Raw genomic sequence first — 15,733 nt, 5'->3', positions numbered from 1 at the left:
GGTGAGGACCTTCCTGACCGTAATCTAACGGACAAGGAATGGTGTATGCAGTATGTTAGCTACTACTCCAAGAAAAAAGTCGTGTTGTATACGGCAAAGAAGAAGGGCGACGATCAGCTTGAAAATAACACCGCATTTATGTATGGCCGTATTTTACGATTTGACTACGAAGATTTAGATTCAGCCAACATTCTTGTAATGATAGAGTGCTCGAAGGGGGTACGTAAAGTGTACCTTTCTGAAGATCAACTAGTAAAGGAATCTTGTGGGCCAGAATCTTTTAAAAAATATCTACAAAGCTCACAAAACCTTATTGTCACCTTGAGGCCTTATATACAAGGCCATGTAACTCTAAGGGAGCCCTTTCCCTCCCCGGTGAAGGCCCCAAAAAGGGCATCTAAAGTGCAATCAAGACCACTAAAATGTCTAACTCCGACTCATCAAGCTCAACCGAAGATGAGAACATTAGGGGAACGCCAAGTGCTAAGCTGGTATCTGGTGTGTTGTCATACGAGCAGAATCAGATACGGAAAGAGTTAATGAAGCGCAAACTGGTGAGAAAAGGGCAAGTGTTTAATTTGCCTATAATATACATCCATCGGCCCCAGTAGTTGTAAAAATAGGACGAAGACCACTTGAGATCAAAGAGCCACACCGAATGCATGTTCAGAATCTCAAGAAAAAAATGAAAATAAATCTGCATGCTACAGTTGTGCCTTTCATTGTGATGGTAGATCCCAAAGAATGTTCCACAACTGAGGACTTCAATGTGAGAAAGCATGATCAATACAAGTACTTTGTAATTGGTGGATCACATTCGGCTGAAGCACGATGGTAACTTGTTAGAGAGCACCCAACTACTTTCTTCTTCAAGTATGCCGAGTGCAAAATATACGTGGGCCTCACAACTGAAGAGGCAAAGTTTTTGGCATGGGACCACAACAACGACAACGACTATAGGCAAAAAATGTAATCTATTGAACGGATGAGGTTCTTCCACCATGAATACCTGGACGTCAAACAAAAGTTTGGTGTGAAGCTACACCCCGGCCTACGACGTCAATGTCTTCATGAGGTCGGCATTGTGGTGGATGATAATGTTAAGTCGGATGGTCTTCGGAAATATGAGTCCTAGTTTCAACTTGCCTTTAGAGATGGAGAAGTATGGGACCTACAAGATCAAATCTTCTCAATCTGGGAGAATAAGAAAGTCAAGGGTCAATGACAAAAGAAATGTAAGGTAGACCCTCATCTAGAATTAAAGTCACAAGCGGCCAAGAAAATTGATTTGACAATTGAAGAAATAGTTGACGACATGAAGCTATCTCTGTGGAGAGCGATGCAAGGTATTAAGGATGAGTAGCTTCTTGTGTCTGTTTTGTCAAGGTTTGTGGCGAAAGAATTAAGTCTTGAAGAAATGGTGACTGAGTTCAATAAGTAAGTCTTTCAAATAGTGATATTGAATTCAATATGGTGCAATTGAAAGTTCTAATCTCGTTTTCTAATTTCACAATCATAAGGTGTACATCAAGATCCAAGAAGTTATGATGAAACAACTTGGATGTATAACTTGGGAACAAGTGACCGAGGATTATCCTTTAACGTCTTCATATAAGGCGTTATCCGAGTATTTTATTGCATTCAAGGATTGGGTTAGTATTGGTGTTTTTCATTAAGTTTTCCTCATATGTAGAAGTTGTGTAATAATCTTGATGTCTTATTGCTTCTATTAGAAACCATGTCGTGGCAAGAAACAAGGAGAAGTTAAGGATATACACGATTTCCTAACATCCTTCCTTGCACATCTCGAGAGAGCCAGAAAAGAAATGGATCGTCGCTTAGTCAAGGCGTACGAAATTGAGGAAGATGGTTCCTTCAAAAAAATTAGCCACAAAAAGGACATTACTAAAGATCTTTACTACAACGTGATTTGCGGCGATGTCGTTGACATGATCCAAAAAGTGCCAAAGAAGGAATATACGCTAATGATTGTTGATATTCCATACGAATTTCGAATGGCAGGGTCATCATACGACGATGAACCTTTTAGGTTCAAACAGTAAGAGAAGATGGTCAAGGATTTTGAAGGATTTTGCTGAGCTAACGACTGCATCCTTGTGGAGGATAGTTATCTTTCATAGTATGGACCAAGGGTACTCGGTAGCTCAAGCTTTGAGATCTCGTTGCCATGGCATCGAGAACCTTGCATGGTAAGGATTATTTATAAGTCTCATTCACTATATTGCCTTTCTTAATATTGTTCAATCTATTCTTAACTCGATGCAATATTTGTTATAGGATAAAAACCAATGTCAATAGACGGTCAACCTTTCGTTTCGTAAATGCCATTGAATACATTACGGTTGGCTACTTCGATAAAATAAAGAAACAAAGAATCTGGGAGCATTCTAATGAAGTCGGAGGTTCAAATCTGTTGGTATATCCAGTAGTGACACGGAAATTGTGACATGTCACCACGATAGAACTAGGACTTGTCAACCCATACCAAAAACCTCAACGACTTATGATGTGCTTGATCGAGATGTTTTCTGTAGAAGGAGATTGGATATTAGACCTCTTTTCTGGCACAGGTATTCCTCGAACTAGGTTAATGATCTTGAGATAACCTATACTGATTCTTTTTTGTTTGAAAACTAATTCTTCTTGTTGCTTTCTTCACAGGGACAACGTCTGCATGTGCATTGAAGCTCTTCAGAAACATAGTTGCATTGGAGAAGGACGAGGAGCAAGTTATATTTATAAACATGAGGATTAAGGCTTTGTGGGAGTGCCCAGACTAGGATGAGGAGGTCGGTGCAAAGAACCTCGCTGATACCGAAAGGTTTCAACCTGCTTCGCGAGAGCCTATTCCTCCATTAGCCAGGGAACCGGGGGAGCTAATAGAGCCTGATGATGAGCTTAATGAAGATATTATGTTGGCTTGGCTAACATGGGAAGACAATGCACGTATAGCCGAAGAGACTTCTATAATAGATGAAGAAGAAAATGACATTGATGATTTGATTGCTATGTAATAGACTCTTTTGTTGACGAAATGTATTGTTAGGAATTCACATTACTAATACAAATTTTGGGTTCTACTTGGTGTATTCCATTCTTTATATTCTTCTATATGTTTCAATTTTATTTCTATATACTTTGTTTGTTGACTTATGACATTGGTTTCACCGTGTGTATTGCTGACTACCAATGTAAGAGGGGATCAATAAGACCCAATCCCCCTCTCGACTTAGGTGTTGTGAGTATAGGCCATGCCACGTTGGCACGAGTTACATGATCTTCCTTACCAGACCAAATGTAGTTGCGTACCAGTCGTTGAATCTGATGTATACTTTCCTTGGAGATTGTCTAACATGATAGACTATACCATGTTGTTGCGAGTAGTACCTGGTTTGCCACTATGATGCGACCCGCTAGCGACAGTTTTTTCGAACTCCAATGTATCAACTTTTGTCGAATGGTATGGATAATGGGTGCAATCATAGTCTCCAGAGGTATGTTGAAACCAATTTGGAAATCCAAATATTTGGTGCTTGTTCCTTGATTGATCCATTTGAAAGCAGGATGTGGGTACCACACAGGATGTGGGTACCACACAGGATGTGTTTCATCAGAAAGCCATATTGCACAGGATTTGTGCCAATTGATCATGGCATTGGATCTCTTGCAAAATATGGCTAACCCACTTTCGAGCTTTTGTAGGTTTTCCAAGTCCCCTTGCATGTAGACCGTTGTGTCATCTGCAAATTCTATATCCATGATGCTTTGATGAGAATGAGGCACAGGAAGACCACGTAGGTTGAGATGTCTCGAGTTGAGAAAGCAAGAGAGTGCTTCAGCGTATAATAGAAGTAAGGATGGAGCTAATGGGCATCCTTGTAGTACAAATCGGAATAGTCGGAAAAAGGGGCCCCTTTCACCTGCTAGTGAGACGCAATTGTTGTCGTTCATATAAGTCTGGGAATGCCTCTGATCCATGTCTCTTGAAAGCCAAGTTTCCCCATCACACATTCGAGAAAGTTCTAGCATACCCTGTCATATGCTTTCTCAAAATCTAGTAGTACCACTGCTACCTTGTTGTTGGTACGCTTTGAAAGGGCTACTGCTTCCCAGAATGAGAAGAGGTTGTCTAGGATGCTCCGATTTCTAACGAAACCTGTCTGGGATGGATGAATGAGTTGAGGGAGAAGTGGTGTTAAACGGCGTGCCACGATTTTTGCGGGTAACTTATAGACAATATTGAGAAGAGTTATGGGCCGCCACTTGCTAATGCCATTGGCACTCCCACCACTTTTAGGAATGAGATGTATCATCCCCTGTCCAAATTCCTCAGGCATGTTTCCAAGGTGATGATCTCCTCATATGCCTGGAGGAGGTCTTCTTTAATAGTGTCCCAAAGGCATGTGAAAAAGTGAGGGGTAAGGCCGTCAATTCCGGGGCAACTATCTACATCCAGATCATAGAGGGCCTCCCATATCTCGATGATTGATAGGGGACGTACGAGCCATGTATTCATTTCCATCGTGACTTTCTCGGGTATGCTTTGGAGGATAATAGTGAACCAACTTGTGTTTAATGTCATCGTAACTTGGGAAATTTCATTGTATACTCTTGAAAGAAAGTAATTTATCTAATAAGTATGTTGGGTAAAGTTTTCATTTGGGTATTGATCATAAGCTATTAATGTTTTCACAACTGTTGACCAAATATGCATTCCATTAACAAACAAATATTTTGCTTTTCATGTTGTTTCAATTCGTAATGCAAATATAGTGTGTGACTTGCTAATGAGGCAAAATTATCCCACAGATCGATTTTTTCCATTGATGATTGGTATTCTCCACTAACTAATGTTTTGCTTTAATAATGTAATTAACATATCTCAAATATAGGCACTTTATGTTACTTTTTGATAATTGTTCATATTTCTAGGTCATATAATATGGGGAGTATTATTGATGTTGGACACCATTAGTATTAGAATGATGACGGAAACATTTCCTAACTTCCATTATAAGAACATGCAAGCTATAAAACATTTTCATTAACCGAAATACCAACTAACAAGAATGGCACACAAAGTATTCCAAATGGCACATAACCTTATCTTATGATGATTAGATGAGCCTCAATGTGTATGCATAAATTGTAGAATGATGCCATCATTTTCAAATTTCAAAATATGCTGAAATTCCTTTGCAATCTTGGAAAAAGTGGAAATCCCTTGATTGTAAGACACATTAGAGAATAAATTGTACATATCTTTCTATCGTAACTTGAGACCACTATAGAAATCTCTAGCAATATATAAATAATATCAAAATGTCTTTTGGTGGAAATGATGACCAAAATGTGGTCAAGAAGGAAGCACATCGAAAGACGATCATTATAATCATGTCCTCAATATGCATTTACGAAACAAAATGAGAAATAGACCAATGCCATGCCTCACATGTATCAAGAAGTGTTTGTCAAATAGTCATTGGTGTTGTCTAGAATGAATAATCGCAAAGATACAATAAGATATGCTTCACATGGATCCCAAGCATAAGAGGTTCAACTATTAAATAACACATACTTATTTTAAGAATGGATCTAGATATTATATTTTGTAACAATGAACACTTATCCTAAGAGAAAACATATAAGCACAAAAATTATTCAACAAAGGTGGAGAGAAAGAGGCATATACATTTTCATAAGAAACCATGAATATCAATGACTAATTCAATAGTATCTTGGTTCTTATAATATTAATAGAACATACTATCTATTTAATGATTTAGAACCTCTTGAATGGTGTAGCCTTCATTTGTATAGGTGTTACGTTGTGTATACAAATATATATATACATGAGATAATTAAAATGGTCACATTTTACTAGAAAAACAAATATTGTCTAAAGTTTGCAATTGTTTTCACATTACAATAGAGGATCATGATAAGAAAGTTGCAATGGTCCCATAAATGTGTCAAGTTTCAAAAGATCCTTTCATACAAGGCGACAATGCATATTCTGTTTAGTTTTCTATCCTAGTCCCATATGTTTTTCCCAATATTGATGGACGAGCTACCAAATTTGATTGTCATTGACCATCAACAAACAGATGAGAGAGGAGATTTCTAAATTCTACACGTGTTAAAGTTAAGTCCTCCTTCTACCTAGAAGTCTTCAATGAGTAGCGCAATTTCCTCCAATGTAATGTTAAAGTAGCCGTAATAGGATGGTCAACATTACTGTGTGAAGACAACCAAGGGTCAAATCCATGAGTGTTTTGTAAAGACACTACACAAAGAGAACACATATAGGACGTAATGCTTGATTTTATTGTGATTCGTTTGAGGTAAGGAATTCTGCAATCTACTTTACATCATTGTTTACGCCACTATGGATGTTTATCCTTGTAGATTATATTTTGGTTGCTAAATAATTGTAAATTAAAAACTAACAAGTAGTTGTACTAGTTGACTCACACATAAAGACATGCTCTCTCTCTCTCTCTCTCTCTCTCTCTCTCTCTCTCTCTCTATGATGGTGTACACTTTCACAAAGAATTTGATGTCTCACATGGAAAAAGTAATGAAGAGACTAAATGTTATTGTGGAGTATCCAAGGATATGTAGTGGATGGTATATTTAGTACATGAGACTATAGCAAGCAGAATAAGGGCACAAATGGAGTTCCAAATGTTGTGTGTACAATATTGAAGTAATCAAGGGATATACATTACCCTATTTGGCTTCTAGATAGATCGTATTTGAAACTATATCAAATAAGGAAAGATTGGAACTAATCTAGTATAGTGAGAGTGATGTACCTACAACATTCTCAATGACCTTGGCATATGCAACCCTAGAGGCATTCAAGAAACAATGCACATATACATAGTTGGAAGAGCCAAGATCTAAGTTATCGATTTATTGAAAACATTTTCATGTACATATGGGTCAAAAATGTGGGGTGAGGATAACAAATTATCAAACACACCACATAGAGAAAGAGAAATTAGTGGGAAGTAGCAGAGGATTAAGACAAGAATATTCAAGACAGAAAATGTAATTGAGATAATGTGTCCCATGGGAGCTAGTTTGTGATGGGAAAACATGTTAATGATACTCTTTCTCTCCTCTTTGATTTAGATTTGAATATAATTATTCACGACACATTCGAATTTGATTTATTTTGCGGTGGCTATATATGCTTTAATGATGTTAATATACTTTTTCTTATTCTTTTTAAAACAATGTGCTTTAGAATTGCACATGTGGCCCAATCCTAAGGAAAGTATAAAAGCAAAGTAAATCATGATATGTATTTGGAACAATCTTGATGAAATATTGTGGTGAAACATATAGAAGAAAACATCAAGGTTGTGTGCATTCTAGAAAGATTACCAAAAGTAAGAGAAGGAAAGAACAAGATTTAACCTAAGAAATAGGAGGGCTAAATTCTCTTTGTGTGAAGTCGCTAATCATGTAGACTATACCCCACCATTAAGTATTTGACAAAATCGATTTGTGTTAAAGATGCCAGATTCATTATTTGACATTTTTGTGAAAAAGTTCCTTCACCCTTATTTGACCAAACCAAACCGTGAAACAATTTACGTGAAAATCATTAAAACCAAAACAATTTAAACCAAGGCATTTGAGGGATTTCCAAGGTCAACATATTTACAAACCATTAAGTTGTTGAGCTTCAATTTTGAGTGAACTTTTGCACAATTTTTTAATAAAGATTTTTCTAACCAAAATTTCCTAGTTATTAACTCAACAAAGAAAAAAATATTGGATCTCAAATTATGTTAATAGCTTGTAAGTCTTGTTTTATAATGTTAATTGATATTTAAAAAGAATTTTAAAAATTTCTTAATTGTAATTGTTAAGCCATTTAAGTTGTACTTTGAAGCCGTTTAAACCAAAAATAGTTTAGTCGCCGAAGGCTCAAACCGAATTAAACTGAACCCTTGAACCTCCAAGCTTAACCGAACTGTATGAAAATTTGGGAAGTTGAACCAAACCAAATTGTTTAAACCATTAAGTTGTGAAGCCAAGATCTTTGTGACCCAATTTGGTTTAAACCAAGGCATTTGCCAATTGTTAAAGTAAACCAATGAGATAGTGGATAGTTGATTGCATGTGAAGGAAGTTGAAGCTTGAAGTGCATTCCTTTTTGTAGACAAAAAGATCTAGAAATCTTGACCTAAGGCTAAAAATAGTAAATGTGTCTTGCCCAAGAGACCATTCATCCTTCAAAAAGATAGAGAGGCTATAAGTAATGTGATTCTCGGGAAGTACATGAACAAATTCATGATGTCTAGAATCACCAAAACAAGGAAGTATAGAGAACTTTCTATGATACTCATACAAGGGAGATGAAGAGGAAGTAATTGGAGTGTTGATTTAGAATGAGATAGGAATTTATGGCGTTGTCTTGAATATTGTCAACCCCGACTAGAGATGTATGTGGTAGAATAAGGGTTTTTAGAGGGAACCTAGAACCATAAAAGTACCCCCATGTTCAAACTAGGATGTATCTTAGTCGTGTTAGTCTTAAATTGGTTGTATGTTGCATGGAGCTACAACGTAAAAATGATCTAGTTTCTATTAATAACCTTTGTTTGCGAACAAAATGAATTCCCAACATATATGATATCAATGATATCATGGAAGCTATGTTATCACACATGATTCGAGGAGATATGGTACAATGGCCGGCCATGTTATTGGGTTATATTGAGCAGGATAAGAATGAGGATGCTATACAACTCTATCCTTGAATGCTTGTGCAAGGTCTCTAACTACTATGATGACATTTTCTAGTATGTTGTTGAAAGCATGTGCCAACATGGGAGAATTGGTAGTCATACTGAAATCAAATTAGATGTTGAGATGGATCCTTAGTTAAATGAAGGATCCATGGCTAGCCATTGGGATCGTCCTTTTTCTCTTATTTTCCATCTATTTTGTAGTTTGTACCTGTCAAAACCAAGGATAAAAGATAGAGTGATGGAAGAAGGATATTAGAGAACACGAGAAGAAAGGAACGAAATACTAAGAGAAGAATGGATGTATAAGATAGAGAAAGAAAGAGAATGGATACAAGATATGTAATGAGAGCTAAAGACTGGTGGTGATTCGAATTGATTTGAGAATACATGTATGCCCTTATTTATAGGTTCCTATAGAATAGCTTAGAGATTTCTAGAATGTTCTAGAATGTTCTAGACCTAGAATGCTCTAGGACATTCTAGAATAATCTAGAGGTTTTACAATAATCAATGTAATACAAGAAGTAGCTTTTATTATTTTATATAATAATAAGCTATCTTAATGGTTGAGGTTTTCAAGTATAGATTACAAGGTTCGAGGTTCAAGTTTGGGTGACGCCATAATGGTCATGTGTTCATGACAATACCTGATAGGTTTTTTGAAAACTAATGGAAGGATATTTTGTTTTGGAAAAAAAAAATGATATCATGGAAGCTAGTGTGAAAGCTTAATCAACCACTTAAAACATATTAGAGTTATAATGAATAGATAAAGACATGCAAATTTAAGCGAAGTCCAATTTGGGATTCTTAAGAAACACCTCTTTGAAAATAATACCAATACTACTTGCAAGGTTGTAGTATAGTAGATAACATCTAGAAGTTCTAATAGCAATATACCACATAAGACAATGTAGCAAGAAAAACTTATTATGAGGGGTAGTCAACAAAATTAGAAGAGGGTATTGTGATATTCGAGAAAAGGTCATTACCTTAATTTCCAAAATTAGGCCCTCTTTTCCTTTGTGCACAGAGGGTCCTTAAATACCAATCCCATCAATTACTCTTTTACTACTCAACCCATTAACATATCTAACTAATTTCTCTAATGATAACTACTCCATAACACTTTCCTATGAGGAGAGTTTCATCGTCAAAACTAAGGATACTATTACAATGACATAACCCACTAAATCTAAAAATATAATGATAAAGATAAAAACAATGGCAAAAGTGGTGAAGATTACCAGACTAATGTAGTGGGCAATGTTTGAACGCTTGCCATTGTACTACTAATTATGGATAGGATGCCCTAACAAGAATGTCGGATCCGAACGAAACAAACTTTCTTCACAGATCCACAATGGCTTCTGAAAGTTCGTTGTTCATGAATTTTGTATTTCCATTACACACTTGTTATTTAATACCTCTTTAGGTTCTACAACTTCTTTACGCATATTAGTGTTTCGGCTTCAATGTCTACATTTATGACTTTTTTAAATAATTGACAGAATTAGGTAGTTTTAACTTGTAATTCACCCCTTTAAATCTTTGTAGTACTTCATATGGTCTGTATGCTTAAATTTGAGTCGGGTGATCCATGTAATGGCCAATGAGAAGCTCTAACTAAGACTAAATCTTCGTTCAGAAATTCTTTGTGTTGACGTATTTTGTTGGCTACTTGAACCATTGGTTCCTTAAATTGTTGTAATCCTTATTGTGCCACCCACTTTGTTGCTTGTTAGTCTACTAGAAAGAGGATGATATCAAACTCTTTACTTTTATCTCAAACAATATAAGGACTTGCTTCCTTCTAGTTAATTCGAAATTTAAAAAACTAGTGTGAGAATGTTTAAATGAATTATAAAGAAATTTAAGGGCATGTTTATATGATCCATCCAATCTTTTTGTTTTGCTTGCACATAACAACAAATGCAGTATTCAATACCTTGATTTACCCTTTTTGCTTGGCCATCTATTTAAGGATGTGTAGTGGAGGACATTTAGAGTTGTGTGTCCAACAATTTGATGCTCGTGGGATATGGTTAGCATGCATTCCATAATATTTTAAAACAAACTTGAAGAACAATTTGGTAACTTGGAGGGCTATGAGAGGTGGTTTTGCTAGAACAAAGGTAGCTTGTTTAGGGAAGTAGTTAATGACCACCATGATTGCATTATAACCTCTCGATATCGACAAATTCATTATGAAATCCATGCTAACCATATCCATGAGCATCGATAAAGTAGTTAACAAGCATAAATATGGGTTGTAGTAAGCCATAAGGTCTCCCATGCCGAGCTTTAACTTGTTGTCACATGTCAAACAAGATTGTATGTAGTCTTCTACATCTAACTCCATATTAGGATGAAAACATTGTCGTTGAATGTTGGTAAATATCCAATGAATACCGCCTTGCCTCGCCATTTTACAATATTTGCTTCTTAGAAAATCAACACAATAATTTCCTTTACATTGGGTACAAACAACTTACCATGTACCATTACTAAACCGTGTTGTATTCCAAGGGACCCATGGGCTGCATGTTGCATTTCCATATTTGAAATTAGTTCTTGCATATAGGGATCATGTTGTTGAGCTATTTGAATGCCATGTAACAAAGAAAGTCACTAGAAATAATTGACATGGTACAAACATGAGGCATTCAACTTAAAGCATCTGACATAGTATTAAGAGCTCCACTTTTATGATTTAATGGAGAAATCAAAATTTGCCAGAAAATCCTGACAGCACCCTTGTTTAGGAGACAATTTTGGCTACGATTGAAAATACTTCTAGGGTATATTATCAATGATTACTTTAGTGAATTTATCTTGGACATAATGACACTATTTGCCTAAGGCATAGATGATGGCAAGTCATTCTTTCTCATGAGTAGGCCACCTTGTTTCATTATTTAAATATTTCTTTGCATAAGGCATAGATGGAGTGGGGGGGATATGACAAATTGCTATAGCGTTTAAACCTAGATTTCTCTAGCTCAATCAATTGCTTCTTTAATTCTGCTAATTGAGTTTCATTCAACTTGTATGGAGCTTTAGTTGGTGGTGTGCTTCTTGATAAGATATTGAATTTGAGATCAATGCCTTATTAAGGGGTAGACTAGAAGGTAAATTGGTCGCCAAAACATCATTACATTCTATTAATAGATGTTGAATTGCCTGATTAGCTTTGCATCCTTCCATTGCCAGTTTTTCTTGATGGTAACCAATTGCAATACATAAGAAAAATTTCCCTCCTTTTTAAGTGTTTGGTCAGCCACTTTGGTGACACATAATAATAGTTGAGCATGAAACCCCTAAATTGATTTTACTTGCTTCATTGTTGGGTGGTAAAGATTTACCACAACCTCATTTTGTCCAACCAAATTTTCTAGCACTAATTTTTGTACTCTCCTTACAAAATGTGCAATAAGATACTTATGTGGTCAATCTAATTCCAATATGAAATCAAAACTCATCGAACTGTTGGAGAATTTACCTTTCCTTTGTGTGCTTTCGCTTCCTTGATGATTGATATCCAACACCATGAGCCTAACGTTGGTAACGCCTTGCACAAAGCATATGGATATGCCTTTCAAAGACATAGTTTTCTATCCAAATTTGGTTGATGCCCTAAGAAGTGATAAAGTTAATGTGTGGCTTCACTATCAATCATGACATTGGATGCATGCCCATTGATCCTCGTTGCCAAGTACATATAATCAATGCGAGAGACACCCCCAACAAAATAAATGGGTTTTACCTTTAATGCTCTTGCCATGACATCCATCCCATAATTCACTTCGTCAAGAATGTTGGTTGGTTCATATATATTATTGTCTAATTCCTTATCGAGATCGTTAACGTCAACTTGAGCCGCCACAATTTTTGTTTATTTCCGTCTGGGACATTCAAGTACTAAGTGTTGAGCTTTGCATTTGAAACAACCCCTTTGGAGACTTGGAATACTTCCCCATTTGATGTTGATGTGGTTATTTTTCTTACTCCACTACTATTCCCCCAATTACCCTTGAATGGAATTGTTGATTTCTTGAAAACTATTTGTTGTTGATTGCAAAATGGTTGGTGGACAACTTCATGGCTTGAAATCGTTGTTGAAGTTCCTCGAAATCACCAATTTTATCAACAAGTTGGGCCACCATTTCCAAATCCTCCGATTGTTGCTTTTCAATTTTCATCGTAATTTTAGCTCTTAAACGAAATAAAAAACAATGAATTAGTGACTTCCTTAATATGGGGAAGTTAAAGTATAAATTGTCTATAGTTGTCGGCATATATTGATAAACTTCCCTCGCATTGCCTTAGTTTCCTAAACTTGTCCAATAAACATGTTTCCTTTGCTGGAATGAAATATTGCCGCACTTGCCATCCCATGAAATGATGTGCATTTTCTTTTGCAAGATACAAATTTAAGGTTGTCCCTTCCAAGAAGTTTGTTGCAGATAATATTCGTTGCTCTCAAGGTATATGCCACTTTGTGGAAAAAGTGTTTTACCTCATGAATCCACCTATTTTAAGCTAATGGTTTTCATTCACCCATGTACATCATGGGTTTGATTGACTTGAAACATCCGCTTCCCCTTCCTATGCCCCTACTTGAGTTTGATTGTTGTTATCTTCTATAACAATGAGTCCTCTAGTCATTTCTTCCCTTGAATCTTGCCCTTCTTCCAATTGCTCATGGAGAGGTTCGAATTCAACCCTTTCTTTCATCCATGTATAGTGATAATTTCAAACTTGCCCATGGTTTCTATATAATTTACGCCTTTGTTGGGGAGGACTTATTTCCCTTTCCATTATCCTTCTATTATTCAACATTTTCAGAAATTTCTTACCAAAGAGTCTCATGGGTTCAATTGATATGTTTGTGACCAATTTCGTGTTCCCCCATTAGTCGTGCTTCTTGTTGCTATGTTAAACTACTTCCTTAAGTTGTTGTAGATTATTGCTTCCTCTACTCAATGTAAAAAAGTCAACAACAAGTTTGACCTTGCACTCTATCTCCAACCAAAACTTCCACTCTTTGATTATGTTAGGAATTTTTCCCTCCTATGGGAGAAGTCAACAATCAAAGTCTAGGACGAAGTCGGCAACCAAATCGACGAGCCGAATATAAGATGGTTGGTCCGATCAACCAGCTAGTCGATAGGGTCATCGACTGGTTCTTGGAGGAGATAGAGAGTTGACTACATTAAAAGATGCTTCGAGTGAAGACAATGCTGACAAGTCGGGCCGACCGGATGGTCGAAGACAAGGCCGACTAGTCGTGCTGATTAATTATTATATACATTATATAATAATAATAATGACTACATTAGTAAATAGCCCATACTATGTATGAGTATAAATACACCTAGGGAAACCATTATGAATGTAATTCAAGTTAGCACTTCTGTAATCATGTGCAGAAGTGAGAGAGAGAGAGACTAGGAAGAGACGCGAGAGTGCACGAGAGAGAGAGAGAGAGAGAGAGTTTAGGGAAACTTGCCTAAACCCTAAGCGGGTATTCTCTATTTTACAGAGATTTGTAAATCTTCCTTTTGTACATCCTATGGTTTTTCCCGTTTTAGGGTTTCCACATAAATGCTGTGTATTGTGGATGCTCTATTGATTTATGTTTTTTGTTTTCCGTGGTGCATTTTCAGTCTATCTTTCTCATAGATTTACTGTCTGAACACATCAGATTACCACTTTGTAACTTGTTGTTTGCTTCTCTTAGGTATGTTGGTTACGAAATCTTTCCACACTCGACCAGTTTGGTGATGTGTTATTACTAATCAATAGACCAAATTAAAATAGAAATAAAAGGGAATAGATTGGATGGAATAACCTTTTCCTCATGACCATCCCGGAGCTATGACCAAGACATAGCAAGCCTACCAACGACATCCCATACTAACAAATATTGGGATGACTAGAACCTTCAAATAGGTAACACGATTGTCATAATGAAAGCCTAGCCCGCAGCATTGATGTCTCAAGACTTCAGCCTTCGGACATAATGTATCTTAATAGGGTAGTTAGGCCGTATATTTATTATACTTCTTCTTAGGCCCCTTGAGTAGATGTGTTTTTATAAAAAACTCTTCATTCATTGGTTGTCATGATCATGATAGTGCATGCACCTATAATTCATTCTATCCCATCACATTAGTGAACATACCCTTCACTTATGTTTTGCAAATATAAGTGACCTAATCTATCACGGAAGTTGACGAGGCTAAATACTAAGAGAGAGAGAGAGAGAGAGAGAGAGAATAGAGAAGAGAACAAGAACTGAATTTATGCTTCCGTAACTAGTGTTGTTCACCTTGGTTAGAATCAAGGTGCAATTGAGTATTTATACAAGAACTAGGAGGTATACATGAAAACTAAGGATATTCTAGAAAATTCATGAGGACGCATGCAAGCTAGGAAATTTCTAGAGAATGCATAAAGATATATTCTCTACAAATTTAATGATGTACAGATGGATGTAGTTCAATTGGTAAGGTTGCCCAATAAGGCCAAGAGGTCATGGGTTCAACCCCTACATTCCACCATAGAATCATGTCTATTACATAATCTCACGTTATGTGTGTATAACAAAGTACTATAAGGAGATTCATCAACTTACATGGATGTTTCATTTTAAACAACTAGGTGAGTCTAAGTATCCTACTCTACTATAATCCTCCATATATGATAATATCCAATTTTTCTTTACCTATATTGTTAGCACTAACCTACTCCAATCACAATGTCACTTGCAATGTTCCTTAGTAACATTCTTGAATATGGATTGTTTTCACTTACAAAATACATGTAGCTTACTCAAAAAATGTTCATATTGTCCTTAGATTACAAGGGCACACAAATATCATTGAGTGTTTCTAGTCAAGTTTGAGCCACTGTATGATATAATACATTTCAAGAAC

This window comes from Azolla caroliniana, unplaced genomic scaffold (genome assembly GCF_043228905.1).
Source record: "Azolla caroliniana isolate FFs.n. ecotype wild unplaced genomic scaffold, voAzoCaro1.0.p SCAF_3, whole genome shotgun sequence".
Classification (NCBI taxonomy): domain Eukaryota; kingdom Viridiplantae; phylum Streptophyta; class Polypodiopsida; order Salviniales; family Salviniaceae; genus Azolla; species Azolla caroliniana.
The sequence above is the reverse complement of the archived record's forward strand: the minus strand, read 5'-3'. Positions refer to the sequence as shown.